Source organism: Neopelma chrysocephalum, unplaced genomic scaffold (genome assembly GCF_003984885.1).
Source record: "Neopelma chrysocephalum unplaced genomic scaffold, ASM398488v2 Primary Assembly neopelma1_129, whole genome shotgun sequence".
NCBI classification, from domain to species: Eukaryota; Metazoa; Chordata; class Aves; order Passeriformes; family Pipridae; genus Neopelma; species Neopelma chrysocephalum.
The window spans coordinates 1580635-1602680 of NW_020897791.1; the positions used below are offsets into that span (position 1 = coordinate 1580635).

Below are 22046 nucleotides of genomic sequence, written 5' to 3' on the forward strand. Positions count from 1 at the left end.
TTCCCTTTCTCCTTTTCCCTTTCCTTCTCTCTTTCCAATACTGTGGAGCTGCAAACAAACCCAAAACCTCTGGTATAACACTTTTCCTGATGCTTTCCATCCCACTCCAAAGCCAGCAGGAATTGTCTAAAAGCCATCCCAGCTCTCCTTAAGCGCTGTCTGACAGGAGAAGCAAATTAGTCGCCTTAATGTTGTCCTGGAATTGAGCAGCAAATCGCTGCCTGTGGATTAGCGGGTCAGGAACATCAGCACTCCCTTGCATCCCCACCCCCGGCCCCAGCCCTGAGCAGAGGTGGCACTGACGTGGGAGGTGATTGCCAGCACAAAAGGAAGAGTAGATGACACAAAAGCTTGTTTTTCAGCCAGCAAAACGTGGAGGTTTAGAGAAACGGTAAAAGCAGGAAAACAGCACTGGAGTTGTATTTGGGAATGTGGAGAAACTGCAAGGTTTTGGGGTTTGGTAGCTTATATTTCCTTGTGTTCTTGAAAGGATTTCTTCAAAGGCTTTGGGGTTTGCAGGCCTCAAGGCAATGAAAATGTGGACCTGTTAGAACAAGTCAAGAGAACAACCACAAAGATGCTCCGAGGGCCGGAGCCCCTCTGCTCTGGAGTTGGACTAGGAGAGCTGGGGGTGTTCACCCGGAGAAGAAAAGGCTCCAGGGAGACCTGAGAGCCCCTTCCAGTGCCTAAAGGGGCTCCAGGAGAGCTGGAGAGGGACTTGGGACAAGGGCCTGGAGTGACAGGACATGGGGGAATGGCTTCAAACTGAGAGAGGGCAGGGTTAGATGGGATATCAGGAAGAAATCCTTCCCTGTGAGGGTGGAGAGGCCCTGGCAAAGGTTGCCCAGAGAATCTGTGGCTGCCCCATCTCTGGAAGTGTTCAGGGCCAGGCTGGACGGGGCTTGGAGCAACCTGGGCTAGTGGAAGGTGTCTCTGCCCATGGCAGAGGAGCTGATCTTTAAAGTCCCTTCCAAGCCAACCCATTTTGTGATTGACTGGGGACAATCCAGAAGAGGTTCAGGTCTCTGTTTTGCAGTCACTTTCAACTATCTGTGGCAGGTGGAGACATCACTGTCCTGTGTCTTCTGTGACCCTTCTGGAGTTGAAGCTGGCAAAGCAAAATGCTTTTGGCGTTGTTTCCCTTCATCACACAACACAATTAGTTTAATTCTGTCTTTTAACCCAGGAGAGTTCAGAGGACAGGTAGGGTCATGAACAAGAGGGACCTACAGAGTTGATCAGTCTAGTTTGTTCCTCACACTCCATGTGTTTCCTTCCTTTATCCTGTATCACATTCTCTTTACCTGTTGCCTTTTTAACTTTTTGGGAATTTCCACAGGTAGTATTTGATTGGTTTGTGTAAAGACGTCAAAACATGAAGACTCTCTAAAATACTGTATTTGCTTAAAAAAAGCAATCTGGGAAAAAAAAAAAAGAAATTCAACAGAGATGTTCTTTATCTTCGTTGTGTGGGGGATTGAGAAACCCTACTGATGTTACCAAAGCTATTTTAAGCTATGAGAACACAATACATTTGAAAGTTTAATTGCTTGCTGAATAATGTAAGCTGTCAAAATAAATACTCAAGGTCTTGCATAAGGGAGAACATTAGGGGGGAAAAAAATAAAACAAGACAAAGCAGAAATGTGAAGTCAATCAGAAGTGGAATCACACCTTACCCCAGCATTAGCAGCACCTTTAGTTCTGCAGTCAGTAATTGCAGCAACAAAAAGCCAACAGAGGTTTCAGGGGTAATTTTATTTTCTGAAGTATTTAGAAATATATGACTGGGTCCCACAAGTGTAAGTGCTCTGTGATAACCTCCCTCTCCCAAAGCTGACTGATGTAGGCTGCTTTTTCCTCTGGATAACCACAAGGAACAGTTAAGCTCCATTATGCAGATGATAAAAGCTCTCACCCTGCAGGATGCAAAAGAGAAGACACTGGAGGGATGGTCATGGAAGCACTTGGATGGATAGAAGGCTTTGGGCCACAGAGCTTGAAAAGAAACCAAGTAGTTTCTTTTTTTTTGTTTTGTTTTGTTTTGTTTTCCTTGTTTTATTGAACTTGAGGAGCAGATCTTTGTGCATTTTCTTTCTAAAGAAACAGGATTGCATCAGCAGCATCTCAGCTTTTAAAACAATTCCCTTTCAATAAGAATAAGGAAAACCTCTCCTGTCCCTGCAAAATCCAGGGAATATGGGCATCAAAGGTGTTTTTTTGGCAGATCAGTCCAACTTTGGCTCAGGCCAATGAAGAAGCAGAGCAAAGTTGACAAGGATTGGTGCTCTCAGCTAATAGGAAGTTGAATTTAGAAACATTTAGCAAAAAACGCAGAATAAATGCAGGATTCTCACCCTTACTGTTCTGCAAATGGATTTTAATATCTAAAGTTTTGAGTGACATTAATTAAGACTCTTAAATTCCTCTAATTAAGGTGCATCTGTGGGTTGGGCTGATAGCCCATAATAACAGTTTTTAACAGTGTGCTGTGCACAACAAGATGTGTTGTTTTTTCATGTCCTGTTGCTGCCAACAGCAGACACTTCCACTTACCTCATTAGTCCCAGGAATGATCCCTGTCTGTGGAGGGGACAAAGTGCCATATGTACCTCCTCACTGCCTGCTGCAGGTAAAGATGGACTAGCAAGGTATTAAATCCCCGACTCTTGTGGAGGCAGAAGATGATTTCTGTGAAACTGAGCTCTCCTGAAGGATGTTCAGCCCATCACACACCTGGGAAGAGTCATTTAGGGGCTGTGAGGGCGTTTGACCCTTGTGGTGAGATCCCACAACAGGAATCTGTTATGGATTGTACAAGTGCAGAGTGACAAAATCAGAGAATCACAGAATTGTTTAGATAAGGAAAAGAGCTTTGAGATCATCAAGTCCAACCATTAACCCAGCACTGCCAAGTCCATCACTAAACCATGTCTCCAGGTGCCACAGCTGCATGTATTTTGAATACCTGCAGGGATGGTGAGTCCACCACTGTCCTGTTCAGCTTTTCCAATGCTTGACAACCCTTCTGGTAAAGAAATTGTTCGTAATATCCAATCTAAACCTCCCCTCCTGCAACCGGAGGCCATTTCCTCTCACCCTGTCACTTGTTACCTGGGAGAAGAAATGGACCCACACTTGGCTACAACTTTGTGCCAGGGAGTTGTAGAGAATGAGAAGGTCTCCCCTGAGCCTCCTTTTCTCCAGGCTGAGCACCCCCAGCTCCCTCAGCTGCTCCTCATCAGATTTGTGCTCCCGACCCTTCCCTAGCTCTGTTGTCCTTCCTTGGACACACTCCAGCCCCTCAATGTCTTTCTTGTCATGAGGGACCCAAAAGTGATCCCAGGATTCAAGGTGTGGCCTCACCAGTGCCAGCCCAGAGGAACAATCACTGCCCTGGTCCTGCTGCCCACACTATTGCTGACACAGCCCAGGTGCCATTACCCTTCTTGCCCACCTGGGCACACCCTGGCTCATGTTCAGCTGCTGTCACCAGCATCCCCAGGTCCTTTTCCACTGGGCCAATTTCCAGTCACTCTGCCCCAGCCTGTGCTGCTGTAGGGGGTTGTTGTGACCAAAGGGTAGGACCTGGCACTGAACCTTGCTTAACCTCATACCACTGGCCTTAACCCATTGATCCAGTCTGTCCTGATCCCTCTGCAGAGCCTTCCTGCCCTCCGGCAGATCAACACTCCCACCCGGCTTGGTGAGATCTGCAAACTGACTGAGGGTGCCTTTGATCCCCTCAACAGGCCATTGATAAAGATATTAAACAGGACTGGCCCCAAAACTGAGCCCTGGGGGAACCCACTTGTCACTGGCTGCCAACTGGATTAAACTCCTATTCCCACCACTCCCCGGGCTCACCCATCCAGCCAGTTTTTTACCCAGTGAACAGTTCATCCATCCAAGCCATGAGCAGCCAATTTCTCCAGAAGGCTGTGGGAATCAGTGTCAAAGGCTGCTTATATATGTATATATATCTATCACACAGGATAGTTGTCCAGGATGAGATCTAGCTGCATGTACTGTGTCTCTTGTGGCTTATACAACCTGCTTCCCTTTTCAAGGAAGAAGATACTCAAGGGAGAAGGATAAATGCCCAGGTCTCACTCTCATGAGGAACTAACACTCCCTTGTCACCTAAAAGCATTTGTATTTCCCAAAGCTCTCTGCCTCTTCTCCCAGTACACACGGACACACCTAAGAGGAGTTTTCCTCCGTGGTCTGCTGGATTTGAAAGGCAGGATAAGGACTGTGACAGCTCTGCAAAGTTAACTGGAATCAAAACTGAGCATTTCTAATGGGTTTTCTCTGTGTTTGCCATCAGGCCTGATCCTCGTAAGTGATTTCACTTGTCAGTGCTAAGTGGCTGTGAAAATATTTCCACTAAAATTCAGAGCTGGCACAAAGATCAGGGAAGTTGCTGAGGGGCCTGGAGGAGCTGCACATGGTTCTACAGGCTGAGTCCTGCCTGGCAGAATGTTTCTGAACAGCCAAGCACAAAGTTATTGCAAAGAGAAAGCGATATGAACCATTTTTTTAAAACAGGGCTGCAGGTTGCAAAACACTGACCTGATGAACTCAGCAGGATTTCCCAGGAATGGCATTCCTGGGTGTATGAAAATTTAACTAGTGAGCTTGGAGAAGGAAGATGTTTTTTGTCTCACTCTAAGGAATTATGCAGCAGGACATAAGGGAATATTTTCAGTGTTCACAATTTTAAAAGATTGTGGTACAACTATAAAATAAAGATCCTAAGGAAAGACAAGACATAATCAAGATCTATTTAAAAAAAAAAAATGTTTCTCAGTGAACCTTGGAGCACAGTCTGTTTTGTTTTTCAGAAATAAGGCTGAGAAGTGAGTTGATTACAGAGTATAAGCCCCTGCAAGGAGGTAAAGTAGCAGCTCTTAAATCAATCAGGGAAAGAGTGAAAAGAAGAGAAGGTAAGAAGCCAATGCCAGAAAAATATAAGGAAAAAAGTACAATTAACAAAGATCCTTGAGTTGCTTAACTGAGGAAACCAGTCACTGAGGCTTTGGTGCTACATTTGACTCCCCCTGTGAAATGAAAGAGAGGTTGAGCAGATCTCTGAAAAGCTTTTAAACTGCTCTTTTCTGAGGAGATGTTCACAGAACAAGAGGAAATGCTCCAGCCCTGGGAAGATGGGCAGGGGCAAGAGGTGAGCAGGTCCCCTCTCCTACCAAGTGGGATTCACACGTGTCAGCAGAGGTATTTTCACTGAGCTGGTCACACAAAAATGCTCTTTAGTCAACCAAGACATATAACTGCCTGTATTTGATTGGATTATTCCCATTTGGTGACTGTATCCAGGTATATTCAGTCCTTTATTTTATCACTCCCCTTTCTTTTTAATTTACAACACTAATCCACAACTATCTTGCTAAATAATTTAGTATCATTTACAGAGTGTTTTTGTTGATGAACTGGAAGCCTGTCCCCCACCTCTTACTTTCTGATCACCCACCACATCACCAGTTATGGTCTCCATAAATTTTCTCAACCAAAAACTGGATGGTATAAATTGTCTCTTTATGTTTCTACTAAGCCACAAATTTTCTGCAGTGCCCCTTTGGATCTTCCTTTCAACAGTCACAAGGTGGGTCATGAGAAGCTGTAATTAAAGGATAGAACACAAATTTTAGGAGGATAAAGGAGAGGCTGTGGGCAGAGAGCACCTGGAAACGAGGAAGAGAAATTGTAACAAGGCCAGAAAGGCATATCCTGAAGAACCCTGTCCCCTTTTGTTCTCAGACATCTTGGGTTATAAATAGAAGATACTGGAATGCAATGTCCTGCAGGAGCCGTGAATAATTAGATGGATGATGTACAAGAGCAAGTGGAGGTCACAGAGATAAACTATAATAATGCTTGAATTTATTGAGGGGAAAAAAAAATGAGGTGGAAATGACTTTGTCTGGCTTCTTGTTTAAATGGTAGGAAAACAAGATACATAAATCCTGAAAAGCAAAAGTTCAATTCAAGACACCAGTGCAAATCAAGAGTAATTCCATTAAAGGTAATGGAATTACATCAGTGTAGGACCGGAGGTAAGTTCAGACCCAATTACATCTTGGTCCTAAAATGAGATTTCAATATTGTTTGTTAGTATTTGTAGAGCAGTGAGAGCCCAAATGAGAGCATCATTTTGCTGGACTGGGTGATGCTTCCAAGAACCTCCAACCCCAATAGACAAGTTACACAAAATAAGAGAAAAGAAGTCTGAGTCTAACAGGAAGGCAGAAATGAAGCAGAGAAGAAGCCAGAATGTTAAACCAGAAGTAACCTGGCTCACTAATGCATTTTCTAAAATAGTACTAGAAAAGGAAAAGCAAATGCTGTGCTCTCTGCAGGACCAGGGTGTACCTGGGCAGTGCTGTCAGTGAGCAGCAAAACTTGTCCTTGGAGTTAGTTGTGAAATAGAAAACAAAAATAAAAGAATGTTGAAAGGGGCATCTGGTGTGAGAGAGGTGGATATTTGGCTGGAAGGAAGCAGGCCTTGGTGACCTGAGTTTTTTGATCTTTGTGAAAATAAGAAACCAACAGAAAATGCAGGGTAGGAAAACATCTCCTTTTTAAGGTTATTTCCTCAAGCTTTTTAAAAAAAATGTGTTTGTTCCTTCAGTCAACATCTGAAGAAATACTTATATCAGCCAGTGCAGTCACAGTGTTAGATTTCATCCTGTCATGCAGGTAAGGAAAAGTTATTTTCTTTAACAAAAAAAATTTGATTTTGCTGAATAGGGAACATGGCAAAAGCCAACATCTATGAAATGGCTTTTGTTATGGTCAGTGCTTTTTCCTGATCCCACAGTTTTATTACTTTTTTATTATTAATACTTAACATCTGTGTGGCTTCAGAGGGACTCTCAGATGCTCTGAGTTTTTAGCAATTAACTGAAATACCTTGAATTTCCTCCAACCATCCCATCTGCAAACAGATTTTCTCAAGAGACCACAAGAGCTGTTACTGAACTGTTGGGCTCTTCTAACAAAGGATATTGTCTAAACTCTGGTAGATTTTTTTATAGTCTCTAATTTACTGTCTTGGACAGTACCAGGCTGGTTGGGAAATAATAAAGGACTTGTTTTGGCTTGAATGACTATCAGGGCTCTCAATACGACACAGGAAACATGAAGTGATAGAAAGTCTTATTTAATAATAAAATTATGGACTTCCCTTAGCACTGTATCACAGTTCCTCAATGGCTAATTCCCAAATACATAGAGGTAGGAACTTTTGCAGCTTGAACTAATGCTGAATAGATGAAAATTTGGGCAAGTCTCAGCTTGCTGTGCCAAGTAATGGAGCTGGAACCATGAGCCAAGGGGAGCTGAAGACATGCTGCCTTTCATGTTAACAGGGGAGTTGGTAAATTACTGGATTGTCTGTTTTAAATATTGATTTTATTTTGGTCTATGAGAAAAAGAAGGTGGTTCAACTTGGAGATTAATTGATCTTTTTCTTTTTCAAATAATTTCACCTGCTGTTTGTCATCCTCTTTGCATTTGGGGAGCTACAACCCCAACAGTGAGAGTGCTAAAAAGGCAGGTCTCCAGGGAGGGGAGGCAGAGAAGGAAAGAGAAATATTTCTGCAGTGTTTTCATCTCCCTTAGGAAAAAAGTCCCTACACCCCCGTCAGGTTCCCTGCTGCACATTCAGGCATTTGAAAAGTTGATTTCATGTCATTGTTCAAAAGCTGCTGCTGTAGATTGCTGGTTTTATTTTCTGTTCTCTGGGATACAGTCCCAAAGACCTTTCTTTGTTAGTTATCTCTGACATCTTCCAACCTCCAAAATAATAAAAATAATAAGGCACACTTCACTTCCAAAGTGGCATTAAATGAATACATTAATGTAAGAGATTGATATGGAGTAATCAAATGAATGCAGCTGATTCAGCAAGTTCCTTTTAGGCAATTTTTTTAGGGCAGATGAGATCCTGCACTGATAGAAATTTTTTTATCTCCTATACAAGATAGTAAAAGGGTCCTTTTCTATAAGTCTGTTTGGTAAGGAAAGTGTTTCAGAACTAAAATCAAGATCCTGCTGGTGTGACAGAGACATTGTGTCAGAGAGGCACATCCACTCATCACACCGTGGGTGAGATGCCACTGGTTGCATGAGGCTCCTTTGAGCTGTTGGCAGAGTGCCCTCTCCAAAGGAAAAGTGTCCTCGTAGCTGGAGGGAAGAGGAAGAGGAGATCCAGCATCATCCTGCACCCTGTCTGCAGTTGGGTGGGGAGCAGGTGACAAAGACCCATCTGGGTGACGAGATTATGAGGCACTTCTACAGCAGAAAATCACATCTCACCGAGGATGTAAAATCTGCCAAAATCTGGCTGAGCTGAAGTTGAGACTGTGACGGTGAAGTCACAGGAACAGGCAGGGTTGTGAATGGCTGCAGCTGGTTTTGGGCCCAGCAGGGGCTGCCTATAGTGCAGGGCTGGGAGATGGGCAGAAAGACTTGGGCTAACAAAGCCAGATCCCATTGTCTGGTCAAGTTGTTTAGAGGAGCCTACAACCACAAAGTACCCAGCTAAATGTTAGTCTAATGGGATGGAATGTGTGGACAGGATATTTCTGTTTGGCAACACAGCTAAAAATACCACCAGTTCTCTTTCATGTTCCATCAAGAAATGACAGATTTTTTATTTTTTTTAATGATTAATGCAGGAAAGTAGATAATTAGAAAGCAATGATTTATTTATTTATTTTAATGATATATTTAATTATTTATTTAAATTGCCTGATTGCTTCAGGGCTTTCCAAACTTTTTGGTAAACTCTGGTTTTTGACCAGAGATAACTCTCAGTTACCCTTGGAATTAAGTGGTTAGGAAAAGGGTGATAACTTAGGGGAAAAACATCATTCCAGTGGTCTGATCAGGGCTCAACACATCACAAATGGTGTTGTTTGGAATGGTTTTCTGATGTCATCTGGTCCAAGCCCTTGCTCAAGATCAAGGCCAACTCTGAGCAGGCTTCTGGGAGCCTTGTGTGACACTAGACCTCAGTTAAGGAAGGCTTTGGAGTTCATTAATGTCTTAGAACTTACCCATGCTGACTTCATGCCTTCAGCTGGCTTATCTTCACATCTTCCCAACAGTTTTGGGATAAGGGGAATGGATGCTCCAGCCAGAAGAAATGGTACAACTTGTGGGCAGCAGCAGAACTGTTTTGTGGGATTCTCTGTGCAGGAACCTGTCAGCCTGGAAAGCAAGAGAGCTTCAAGAGCAGGAAATCAGCCTGTCTCCCTTTTGCAGGTATTTCTAAACCATGGAAGGAACAGACACTAAATTCCTACAGACCTTTAAGTAAATAGAGGGCCACACTCTGTGTTTTGGTGCCTACAGGATGATGAAGTCCTGGATTGTAGGTGATTGGACTGATGGCTTGGATGTCAAATGCATTGGGAGTTATGAATCTGGATCTCATCTGGCATTTGGGTTTTGTACAGTTGGGAAGAGTCCTGAAAACAGACCCAAGAACTGGTTTGGGAAATCTGGCTGATTAGCTCTCAGTTTAAGAGTTAAGGATAGTAATAAAGTCCATTTGGGATAACATCAAATGATCCAAAATCCAGTATATGAGAGGTTTTCAGTCCCCAAAAGCCAAGGGACTTAATGAACGTGGCAGTACAGTCTTATAGTCAGTCCAAGATTAAGAGTACAAGGACAGGAGATGTTTCTTTTTCAGCATGGGGGAGTCTGTTTTCTAATCACAGAATAGTAAAATTATTTAGAATCATAGAATCATTAAGATTGGAAAAGGCCTCTAAGATCATCTGGTCCAACCACTAACCCAGCACTGCCAGGTCCACCACTCAACCACGTCCCCAAATGCCACATCTACACATCTTTTAAATCCCTCCAGGGATGGTGACTCCACTGCCCTGGGCACACTCTTTTGATGCTTGTCATATTTTTCAGTGAAGAATTTTTTCCCAATATCCAACCTAAACCTGCCCTGGTGCAGCTTGAGACCATTTGCTCTGGTCCTGTCACTTGTTACCTACGAGAAGAGTCCGACACCCACCTGGCTACAGGCTCATTTCAGGGAGTTGTAGAGAGTGAAAAGGTCCTCCCTGAGCCTCCTTTTCTCCAGGCTGAGCACTCCTGGTTCCCTCAACTGATCCTCATCAGCTCTGTTGCCCTTCTCTGGACACACTCCAGCCCTTCAATGTCTGTCTTGTCATGAGGGACCCAAAAATGAACCCAGGGTTTGAGTTGTGGTCTCACCAGTTCCCAGCACAGAGGGACAATCCCTGCCCTAGTCCTGCTGCCCACATTATTGCTGATACAACCCAGGTGCCTTTGGCCTTCTTGCCCACCTGGGCACACACTGGCTCATGCTTTGCACCCCTAGGTCCTTTTCCAGCCACTTTGTCCCAAACTTGTAACAATTCATGGGGTTGTTGTGACCCAAGGGCAGGACCCCACATCTAATGGATTATCGTCAACTTTTAATTTCAATGGGTTTTATTTGGACAGTGATGGGATTGTTAATTCAGATCCCTCAAAAGCAGTCCAGCAGTTTGGAGTTGATATTTGCCTCCTAGCACAGCACAAACCAACTGATAGACTTGAGTGAGCTGACAAACAAGTGGGAGGGAAAAATCTCTTTCTGCTCCATAATAGCTAAGCCATCACCGTTTACCCAAGGTCTCATGTGTCTAAAGTTCTCCAGATTTTCATTGTGCTCCACAAGTCCATTTTCACCTGAACAAACTCTTCTGTCCGTTTGAGAAAGAAAAGGAAAAAAAAAACTATATATATTTAGGATTACTCTCCTTAGCTTCTTGCATTTCAACCTGACCCTGTTTTGATGTAAAATCCTTTTATTTTAAAAGGAAAGGTCAGTCACATGCTTCAGTAACATCTCTCCTGTGGTGCACTGGGCCTTTAATGGATATTGCTGCTGGATTCATTTAGGGAACCTGTCAGCTGGATCCATGTGCACAACTTTTTGGCAGCTGTTGCATAAACTTAGCATACTTACCATTTTGTAGGAAAGCCTGTTTTTAAGCTCTAAGACTGCAAGGAAACATGTTTGTGCTGCTCTGTCTGCTTTTGTGGTGCACTGAGTGTGGCTTTCAATATTTTCTTTCCCTTTTGGGTGCCTGCACAAATGTAGTGTGATTTTCACATGATCCTAAATATCTAATATCCTTGCTTAGTTACATTTACAATGGCTTAGCAAGGTGGGAGAGAATCAGTCCCAGGAATTTTTTATTCTGCACAGAAACTTCGATTCAGGGAGAGGAGAAACATTATTGATCTTTCATCAGGTAATTTTCTTTCAAGTACCTGCATCGGCCCCTGAACAGTAGTTCTTAAGCTGAATCCATTTTCCCCCTGGAGAACAAATTTGCTATCAGCAGCAGAGGTTTCTGATAACAGGGCTTACAGTTTTCACATTTGAATGGATTGGAACGTTTGGAAATCTCCCTTGGCCCTCCCTGTAAACAGAAAGTTGCTCTGAGTTCATTATGTGCTTCATCCACTGCTTTCTGCCAGCAGAGAGTCTTGCCTTGCCTGAAACAAAGCTCAGAGCCTGTTGATTTATAATGGACTTCCTCAGGTCTTTTATTCTGTTTGTTTATCCTTTTATTATGTGTTTGTACCCCTTCCTTATTAGGGCAGTATCTCTTCGAAGTCTAATTTTTTGGACAACCGGTGGCGCATTTTAATTGTTGTTCTCCCTGTGGAGGTTCAGGTCCTTCTGGCCACGGCCTGAGACATTTTGTCATGAACCACAGAGGGTGATTTGCACAATTCCTGGAATAGCAGTGCCTTTTGGGTGCTGGTGCAATATTTATTGCCCCACAAAACGGGGTCTTCATTCACATGGCTGCTCTTGAGGGTGTTTTATGGGCCAATAAAGTGCCCTGTGTTTTTGTAATCCAACTACTGGGCTGCTTTATGGGCTGCTGTCAGCTGGAGGGTGGTGGGGAAGAGCGACTTCTGGGACGTTGGGAATTATGTATTATTGTCACCTGAGAGCCTGAAGGATCTTTAAATTAATGAAATGTGGGGCTGATGAGCAGAGGAGTCTCGCCAGTAGCGTTTCTTTTAAGATTTTGCCTGTTTTGGAAACTTAAAAATTGCTAAAAAGAGACAGGTACATCTGTCTGCCTGCCAAATTAAAGTGTTGCTAGAAAAGCAATGCAAAGCAGAGTGAAATGTGAGTGGAAGAGACAGTGAAGGAGATAGAGTTCTTGATCTCTAAATACTTTTCTATATTTTGAGTGTGTTGCACTCTGTGCAGGATAAGTATATTAATTTCCCTTGTACTTCACAGCTTGCCCTTATGTTCAGAAAGTTGCAGAGGTGTCAGATTTAAAGAGGCATATGAAGTATATGGGATAGAGCAGTAGGTAGTAAGTAGGCTGCTGAGATCCATTTCTCTTCCCAGCACAATTCCTTTTAGTCAGTTCCGTGCTTTTTGAGAACAGAGGGCAATATGAAAACAAATAAAGGCACAGCAAAAAATCCTCTCAAGCAAACATATTTTAAAGCTGGTTTCTGCCTTATACTACTTTCACGTTTTTCTGTTCTCCTGTTTTTTGCTTAAAAAAAAAATCAGAAAATATAGATCTTGGCACAAGTTCCTCAAGGGAGTGTGTTCAGAAAGCGCCAGCACTGGTACCAACATCAACTTTTGGGCTTCATTTTGTACTTTAAAAGCTCTCTTCCCTCCAGCTGACTTCCCTATCTGCATCCCACTGTTCTCCAAAGTGCCTTCTAGCAGAGGAAGAGGTGGAACACAGAGAGAAAAACCAAATTGTGTGGCACTTGAGGTTTTCTCTTGCTGTGGAGCTCATGGAACTGGTCACACTGGTTAGAGCAGAGGTCCCCAGCCCATCGTAGGTGGAACAGTCAGGTGTCATTCTCAGCAGCACTGGAAGTTGTCACCTTCAGAAGGAGTCATGAAGGTCATTTTTTTTCTGTCTGAAGCAGCAGCAATTTGCAGCTTCCCAGTCTGGTCCCAGTATTATTGTACCAGGCAGGCTGAGAGCCACAGTTCTGGCTCAGGACATGGTAGTGGGTGGAAACCTGGGATGAATTTTAGGTGGGTGAGGAAGTGGTTTGGACATCCCATATCAGGGAATATAATGTGATCCAAGAACCAGAATGATAAGTCCTGTTATCTTGCTCTCATTTAATGGAGTTGGACAGGTGAAGGTTGTATGTGGCCACGCTTCATAAGTGCATGGAGATGTAGGGGGGCAGGAGATCATGTCCCAGTTCAGGGGATGTGACTGGGACATGTTTTGGGGATGCAGAATCACAGAATCACAGAATGGGTCAGTTGGAAGGGACCACAGTGGCTCATCTGGTCCAACCTCCCTGCTCAAGCGGGGTCATCCCAGAGCACATGGCACAGGATTTGAGGAATTCAGGGAGACTGATATAGAGGTATAGGAGCAAACTCTTGGTATGAAGTTGTTTTGGGGTTTTTTGGTTTTGTTTGTCTGAAGAATTAGAGAACTTGTGGCTGATGTTTGGTTTTGGTGAAGTGCATGTTGTTGTGGGTGTGGAAATGGTAGGGAAGGGAAATTAATTCATTCACTTTAGGACATGTGAGAGTGGTGGTTGAGCCCAGGGAGATGAGATGAGATGTGGGACAGTGGGATGTGTGTTATAGGGGCTGATTTGGGAACATGAGCACGTTTGAACACATAAAAAAAGCATATTAAGATCACGTTCTTTGTGGACAGGTGTGAGGTCAAAAACATGTTTATCTGTTTAGAAGGATATGGTCTCATTGGACCTGGACTCTATGGATCAGCCATGTTTTAAATAGACTTGTCTGTGAATATGCATTTAAATCCCAGCTGAATAAACCCAAAATCATTGTATCCCATCTAAATGGAGTTTTCAGATGGAGAAGAAAGGGATGTCAAGAGAAACCCAAGTTGTGGGATCCACACACATCTGGCTTAGAAGCCAAAGGCTATTCCACTGCCTCTGCCAGTGATAGTACTGAAGCAAATCAAATAGATCAGGAGTTTGCTGAATATTGGGTTCCTTTGCCTGTTACTTCACTGTTAGAGGAGTTTGCATCATCTTCAACATTTGCTGTAAGTGCCAGTCCACTTGCATTACCCACACAGCTTCAATAATTGATATCTACAGTGCAACATCTATTAACTTCCATGTGGAGGTTTATGAAGGCTTTTTACAGTGCCTAAAAGGTGGATTTATAGCAAACCTGGTGTCCCTTGGTGCTGCTCATTTAAAATAGTTTCTTCATATTTCCCATCAAGGAAACCAGCGTGTATCAAACCTTCCTCCAGGCTGCTCCGTGAGCTTTGTGGTGACATCTCCTTAATTTTTCATCTGGAATGAAATGGGGGGTCAGTGTAACTTCATTAACTGTGTTTCCTTTGCTGACCTGCTTCCTTCTGAAACCCACAGCACCTGATTCCTGCCCTGGCTTGACACGAGGCCATTGTGCCTGTGCACTCCTGCAGTGCCCTGGATGTTTGTCTGCTGATTCCTAAAGCTGAGTTTCTCAGAGATGATAAACCACCTGGTTTTGCTCTGTAAAAGAATTGCTTGGTCATTGCCTTTCCTTTTAGATTTCTTGTTAGTCCAAGAGTGGGCATTTTTCATTGCTGTATGAGACAGCCTGTTTGCTACACCCTGACAATTTCAGTGCTACAATTGCTGCTAATGCCTTTTCCTTCTCACTTAAATCCTGATCGAGGAACTGGGTTTAGGCACATTGCTTAATTTAAGCATCCACACAGGAGCATTTGTGCTTTAATGCCCCTAACTAGAAATACACAAATAACCCCAGCAAACTGAAAAGTGTCTCGAGCTGTTTGTTTGCCTTTGATTTCTTGCTCACTTCACAAAATAACAAAACACTTCACAGTCGTTTGAGTGAAATGGATTCATTTTTCAATTAAAATTGCCTGAGTTTAAGCAATGTTGGCTTTTTTTTTTTCTTTTTAATGAAACATGTATTTTCTGGAATGGAAATGCCTGCACCTCAGAAATTGGTGTGATTTGTTCCCTTTTTGCAGATGTTTGCTCTGTGCGCTCTTGCCACTGAAAAAAGATCTGGTGGCAAGAAAACGTGAACCAGCAGAGGCAACTTTTAAAATCAGAATAAAGCCTAAAAAAATTTTTTTTCTACATCTCTGTTCACCAAAACTTTTCAGCCACCAAGTGCTGGCTCCTTTATTAATGAGGGTTTCATGGTAGTTTCTCAAGGAGAGCTGAAGCAATCGATCATTCATTCCCCTCAGTAAAGTGCCCTTCATCTTTGCTTTTCACAGTGCCAGATCGAGTATTGAATGCATGTTAAATGCTAAAACCAAGAGAGTGAGTGTGGGGAGGATAATAGGCTAAATTAATCTGCACTGCCATTTATCTCCTGTCCATTTGTCCCTGTCTTCCCTACATACATGTGTGTGTGTGTGTGTGTGTGTGTGTGTGTGTGTGTGTGTGTGTGTAGGACACTTTCTTACATATTTCTATTCCCTCAAAGCAGTGTTTCTGATTCTGCTCTGAAATACGTGAGACAGTCTCTACAGGAGTATAAATTATGAGAGATGTGTCAGTCAGCATTTTTATCTGGATGAAGTTCTTGAGATTTGATATTTTATTGCATTTTGTGTCTGTTCCTTCCAGCCTGTGTTTTGCAACAGGGAAGTTATAAGAGGGGGTTTGCATATATTGGAGTCCACACACAAATAGATTTGAGGGTAAAACTAAGGCAACATCCATGTCTCTGCAATTCTCAGGGAAGGGGGACAGTTTTCTCACAGAATCATAGAATGGTTTAGGTTGGAAGGGGCCTTAAAGATCATTTGGTTCCAACCCCCCTGACACGGGCAGGGACACCTTCCACTAGTTTTTAACACACTTGTACAGTGTATATTTTTTTTCTGTGTTTCTGAAGTACATGCAGGACTCAGAGTGTGTAGTTCCCCCAGTTCTCCCTTCAGGTTGACTGGCTCTGTTAACTCAATGTTAACTCCTGCTGCAGAGTCCTAAATGCAGCAATCTTTAGCTGGGCTTAACCACTTAATCATAAAATCCTAGAATGGTTTGGGTTGGAAAGGGTCCTAAAGATCATCTAGTTGCAACCCTGAAAAACCTGGAAAGACAGCTCCAATCCAAGGAACTGCAAGGAACTGCAGTAAATTACTGGGAGAAAGGCGTGCTAACAACAATGTGGAGGTTGTACGTCTCTTAACTTGCTTTCTATTATTGCTGCAGGAACCTCCGGCTGAGAATTGCTGCAGGAAAACATCCCAGTGGCCTTTCCCTGACAGATGTTAAGCCCTGGTCCACCCCTTAATGCAGGAATGTGAAAGGCACGACAGAATTAGAAAGCACAGGCAAAGCAATCAGAGTAGTCACGGTTTGATGTCGTTTATCTTCGGGCACTAAAAGGATTATCGGGGCAATACCGGAAACTTTGGTGAATATTAAGAGCTCAGGGAGGGCAGCCGAGGTCCTGGGCATGGGAAGGGAGGGATCTGTTTGCTTTTTGCAGGAGTCTGGTGCAGGGAGATGACTTACTTCTGCACAAGAGGAGTTGCAAGAGTAGTTAAAAAGAAATAAACAGTTTAAATAGAAATAAACAGTTAAAAAGAAATAAATCAGCACCTGGAGGGGGGGAAAAAATCACTATCATGATCAGTAGGGACCAGGGTTCATCATAATGAAATTATGGCAAATTAATTTCTGTCTCTCCTAAGCTAAGAGGCTTATGGATAATGAGAGAGAGGGAGGTGAATATAGCTTGCAAGGCTTTTACAAAGGATCCAAGGGGCTCTTTCATTAGGAAATAAAGTGAAACTTGTAAAATTAAAACTGACTTGGGAATAGTATGGGTGGGAGGAGGAAAACTAACTTGAGAGGTGACTAATGGCAGGGAAGTTGTGAAGCTGCTTCCCATGGGGTCCTTCTTGAGGGCTGAGCTGTCAGCAATGACTTGACAGATGAGTCTGGGGTGATGCTGAACTAATCTGTAGGTGGTGAGGGGTTAAGAGGGGTGTCTTACAGACTGTTCTGGAGATAATTTAGTTGAAAAACGCAAACCTGAATTTCTGGTAGCAAGTTAATGAGTAACCATCTGCCTACAGCTGGTCAAATTCTGCAGGGGAGCAAGAATTCTCCTTATCTCAGTAATAACTACTTCTTTATTTATTATTATTTAATTTTAAGCAGCAATGATAAAAGCAGGTGCCTGACAGGTATTGAAAAAGCCATGAAACGTTTTGCTAAGGTTTGCATTTCTGGGATGAAATTTGTGAGAGGTGCTGTCTGACAAAAAATCTTCTGGTTTAATGCAGAACCACCAAAGAACACAACTGCAGACCTATAGCCACGTTCCTCTCCAGAGATGGTATTTCACCACTGTCAGGTGGATTTGAAATACCTCCTCTTCTTTTCCCACACAACCACAGACCATCCCCTAAGCTCCTGTAAGAAAAATAGCACCACCTCTCCTAATACTTTCAAGTGACAGGCAAATTGGAAATCCATGATACTTTTATTTTAGAATATTGTGGGGCTTGAAGCCTGGAAGTAGCAGCCCGTTTTTCTCCTGACTTTTACTCTGCTGGATGATTTACACCTATGCAAAGGGGTTTGCTGACAGATCAGAATTAGAGCTCTTATTTTGCCCTGTTGTAAACTATTCCTCAACATGCACAGTTAGGTCTCTAAGCAGAAAGGGTGGGAGGGAAGGCTGTGAGAGTCATTTTGGAACCTGAACAAGTAGATTTAACCTTTCTTCCTTTGGTGACTGTAACAACATAGTAAATGTACTTTAGGGCTTGATGAAACTTAATGAAACAACTTAGGCCAGGTTGGATGGGGCCCTGAGGAACCTGATCTAGTGGGTGGCATCCCTGCCCATGGCATGGGGTTGGAACTGGATGGTCTTTGAGGTTGCTTTCAACCCAAACCATTCTGTGATTCTGTAAAATAGACCTACCTTCCAGTTCATCTTTCGGCCTTGTTTACATCTGCAGTAAATACTTAGGGTTGAGAAATGCCCACTGAGTTCATCATGCAGAAGCAGAGTAGTCCTTGAGAATGAGATTTGGGGCTGTCTGTGGGCAGTAAAGGACAGTAATCTAATGCAGCAAAAGTTTCCAGCCTTTAAATAAGTGTTTGTTGATACAACTGTTGAACACATCAGCCTGGATCATCCATTTCTGGAAATACCCTTAGCTCTGAGGTGAGACCTCCCAGCCGTTTACAGCTTCCTCACGAGGGGAAGAGGAGGGGCAGGCACTGATCTCTTCTCTCTGGTGACCAGTGACAGGACTCAATGGAATGGCATGAAGATGTTTCAGGGTGGTTTAGGTTGGATATTAGGAAGAGATTCTTCACCCAGAGGGTGGTTGGACACTGGAACAGGCTCCCCAGGGCAGTGGGCACAGCCCCAAGCCTGACAGAGCTCAAGAAGCATTTGGACAACGCTCCCGAGTGTGTGGTGGGATTCTTGGGGTGTCCTGTGCAGGGACAGGAGCTGATTTGGATGATCCCTGTGGGTCCTTTCCAACTCAGGATATTCTATGATTCTCTGATTCTGCCCTAGAACCATCCTGGCTGTGTAGGAGACATCCAGAAATGATGGGTTACTTCTGAAGTGTGGACTTCTCTGCATCATCTTTGGAGATGCCCCTCTCCACAGACCACAAGGGACCTCCATTATCTTTGCTCTAAATTTAAGCACCTTGATTAGGTGGAGAGAGGGGAGTAGGATTCTCAGGGACTAAGTACCCATTGCTACTTCATGGCTGTCCCTGTGACCAATGCATGGAGTTATATTTACATGTATTTATAGTTTGCTGGGGCCTATCAGTTCCCACAGACACCAGTCCTTCCTAAAATCCATCTGATGGACAGGAAAGAGATGTCTTGTGGTGGGAACAATTTCCTTATGCATGTGTGATGCACCCTTATGTATTTATGCCTGCAACAACAATGGAATAAATGTAAATGCAGCTACTCAAACTACCTCTGCTTAAGCCACAGATCTTGCAGCTCAGTGCTCTGCTCCACATACTATAATTTTTACCTTTTTTGGATAACAAAACTGCAGTGAACATTACAGCAGCTGTTAAAGACACAAGTTGAATCATGCTGAGCTTAACTCCAGTCAAACCTACTTGACCGCTTAGCTCTTAAATGCAAAAAACCTACTCCATTGCTATGCCCTGTGCCAGAGAGGATGTTGAATTTAATGATGTTTAAACCAGTATAGTAAAGGAATCTTTGATCTGTACGCAAAAAACTTATTATTGCTCTCCCATTCGGGATCAGATGAAAGTAAAATAAGTCGTATCTTGTATTATGAGTGGAAATGCCATTTCCTGCTGGAACTAGAAAACAAAGCTCTTTGGGATTATTGTAAGGATCAGCAGGCACAGTGAGGCAGGGAGAAGTCTTTCCCTTGTTGGTCTTTGCTGATGCATTTGGAGTCTGATTATCTTTTGCTGACTTGGCCATTCATCAAGTGTCTCAAAGAAGCAGCACAGACAGTGGTTGAGCTCCTTCCCTCTGTCCCTGCGGGGAAGGGAAGCAGCGATCGCTGCATCTGCCTCTTTGCAGTGCTCCCCTTCAAACTGGATAAATAAATTAGAGATATGGTCGTTGAGGGAACAAACTGGGAGCAGCTGGGGATTATGGATTCAGTGATTATGGATTCAGTGATTATGGATTCAGTGATTATGGATTCAGTGGACTGTGCTCCTCTGGTACAGAAAACAGCCACCACAGGCACCTCTTGGGCAGCGTTGTGGCTTCTCCTGTATTATTTAGTGCATTGTCTTTGCAATCTCTGTGCATGCAGAAATGCTCAGCAAGAGTTGTTTCTCCTCCTAAGAGACGCCCTTTCGGTTTTTGCTCTTAGAGTGCTTGTTTTCAGGCAGGTGAATCTTTTACAACGTTTATATTTTAGGTACTTGGTAACTCCACAGACTGAGTATTAACTTCCTGTTGTGTGGAGAACTCTTTTGAGAAGCAAATTTTATTCATCAAAGACAACCCTTTAATTAACTTTCACACTTCCATGGGGAGAGGAATATAAAGACATATAATAATACTAATAATACTAATAATAACAACAATAATAACATATCTTGTTACCATTACAAATGAAAATAAAATGCTGCAGGGAGTGGAGTTTCAAGGTTTGTTTTGTTTTTGTGGGTTTTTTTTAATGAAGATTTTAATAGCATTTAATGTAAATTGAATATAATCATTGTCTCATTCCTGAGCTTATCTCTGAGGCTGAAGATTAAGAAGTTAATTGTGCTGACAACATAGTAGGAAGTGCCAAAATCAAGCACCAGCTTGTTGGTTAAAGTGCCTCTTGAATTAAGAGAGGAAGGCAGAACCTTTATTTTTTTGTACCCCTGCTCCCAGTTATTTTGCAGCTGAGTAAAGTTTGTGCACGGTGTGGATTTATTACATAAGAGAGCTAACATAAAATTTCCATTAGAGTGCAAATTAATAAGAGTTTATTTAACTTTAGAGATTGGGAAGGATCAGATGCATGAGCCTAACAAGCCATTTTACTTTGGGGATGGGGAATTACTGGTGTATAAATCCCTCAGTTCTTCTTGGGGAGATAATTTAATGAGGTCATCAAAATGACTAGATGTCAACTCCAGAATTTTGCCTTCCATTAAGAGGAATTAGGTATGGAAATCTCACTTTTGAATCATCTGCTGGTTGTGGAATTCATGCACTTGGTGGCAAGATTTACTTGATGAAAAGACTGGGGATCAGGCTGTGCACTCCTTAATGTAAGCAATGTGACAGGATTCAATTCTCAGCTCCCTCTCCTGCAGTGACAGTGTGGAATACCTGTCTGTGCTAGATATGACCTCTTCCATCTCAAATTAAAAGTGATGTAGTTGCTCAGCTAGTGCAGTGAGTCCTGGGATCATGAATAAATGAAAGGCATTTTGATGAATGAGCAGAGAAATGGTATCTTAATTTGACTAAGCAGAGATAATAACTAGTCATTGGATCCAGTTGTGTCTTGATATGGGATTATTTCTCTTTCCTGTATGGTGTCAAAGGAGTCCAGTTTTATTTACTATGAAGATGGTGATGCCTTAGAACAGGTTGGCCAGAGAAGCTGTGGATGCTCCATCCCTGGAAGTGTCCAAGGCCAGGTTGGATGGGGCTCTGAGCAAGCTGGGATAGTGAAAGGTGTCCCTGCCCATGGTGGGGGATAGGAACAAGATGATCTTTAAGGTCCCTTCTAACCCAGACGATCCTATGATCCTAATATCCCAGACAGCTTTCCCAACTGAGCTGTTTGCAGAAAAACACTGAAGTGGGAAAAAAAACCTGCCAAACTTTGTACTGAGACCTTAAGAGAGGTCTCAATGTAATTTTAGTCAGGGTTGTGTTTGATAAAGACTTTAGGGACTGGCCTTGCTCCTCAAAGGAGGTACTGAAAGAGTTGACATAAGTGTTGAAAGAGGTGGTGTCCATCAGTTCTGACAGAGAAGTAGAAGGGAGCTGAAGAGTCAGGACAGGCCATGGGTCTTGAGGACAGAGGGGCCACAGATAGTCATCCTGACATTTTTTAAATCAAAGAACTTCCATTCACTCCAAATCCCACCAAACCTGAAAAAACCCAAATGAAACCAAACCAAACCACTGACAAATGAGTCTTTTCAGTACAACTGTGGCTCCTATATATCCTCTAAAGGAGAAAAAAAACCAGCATTCTCTCCAGGTCTTTTTCAAGTATTTCTCGAGTTTTTGAAAGAAACTTCATGGAAAACCACCCCTTTCTAACTAAAAAGATGTGAAGTGCCTCTAGGGAAGCTCAGAGCCTGAAAGTGCCCTGTTGATCTTAACAAAGCTTGAGAACTACTGGACTGAGCAAATAAGTACCTTTGGGAAGAACTGATGTCTCTTGCCCCTGTTTTTTGTGGTCCCAAAGAGCAAGACCAACAATGAGTACTTACAAGAAATAATGGTGCCGGAATTGGGGGTGTAAAGGAGAGGGACAACCATGA

The 22046-nt window shown here is 43.0% G+C and overlaps 1 protein-coding gene and 1 long non-coding RNA gene across 5 annotated transcripts in view; both read left to right on the forward strand.

Annotated features, from left to right (window-relative positions):
- The window catches only part of TSNARE1 (t-SNARE domain containing 1), a 477763-nt gene that overhangs the window by 191902 nt on the left and 263815 nt on the right, over window positions 1-22046 (forward strand). The gene's annotated exons all lie outside the window — the stretch shown is intronic.
- On the forward strand, window positions 966-13703 carry LOC113974962. Its single transcript, XR_003536716.1, has 3 exons — window positions 966-1052; window positions 12214-12224; window positions 13694-13703. It is a non-coding gene; the product is annotated as an uncharacterized LOC113974962 (long non-coding RNA).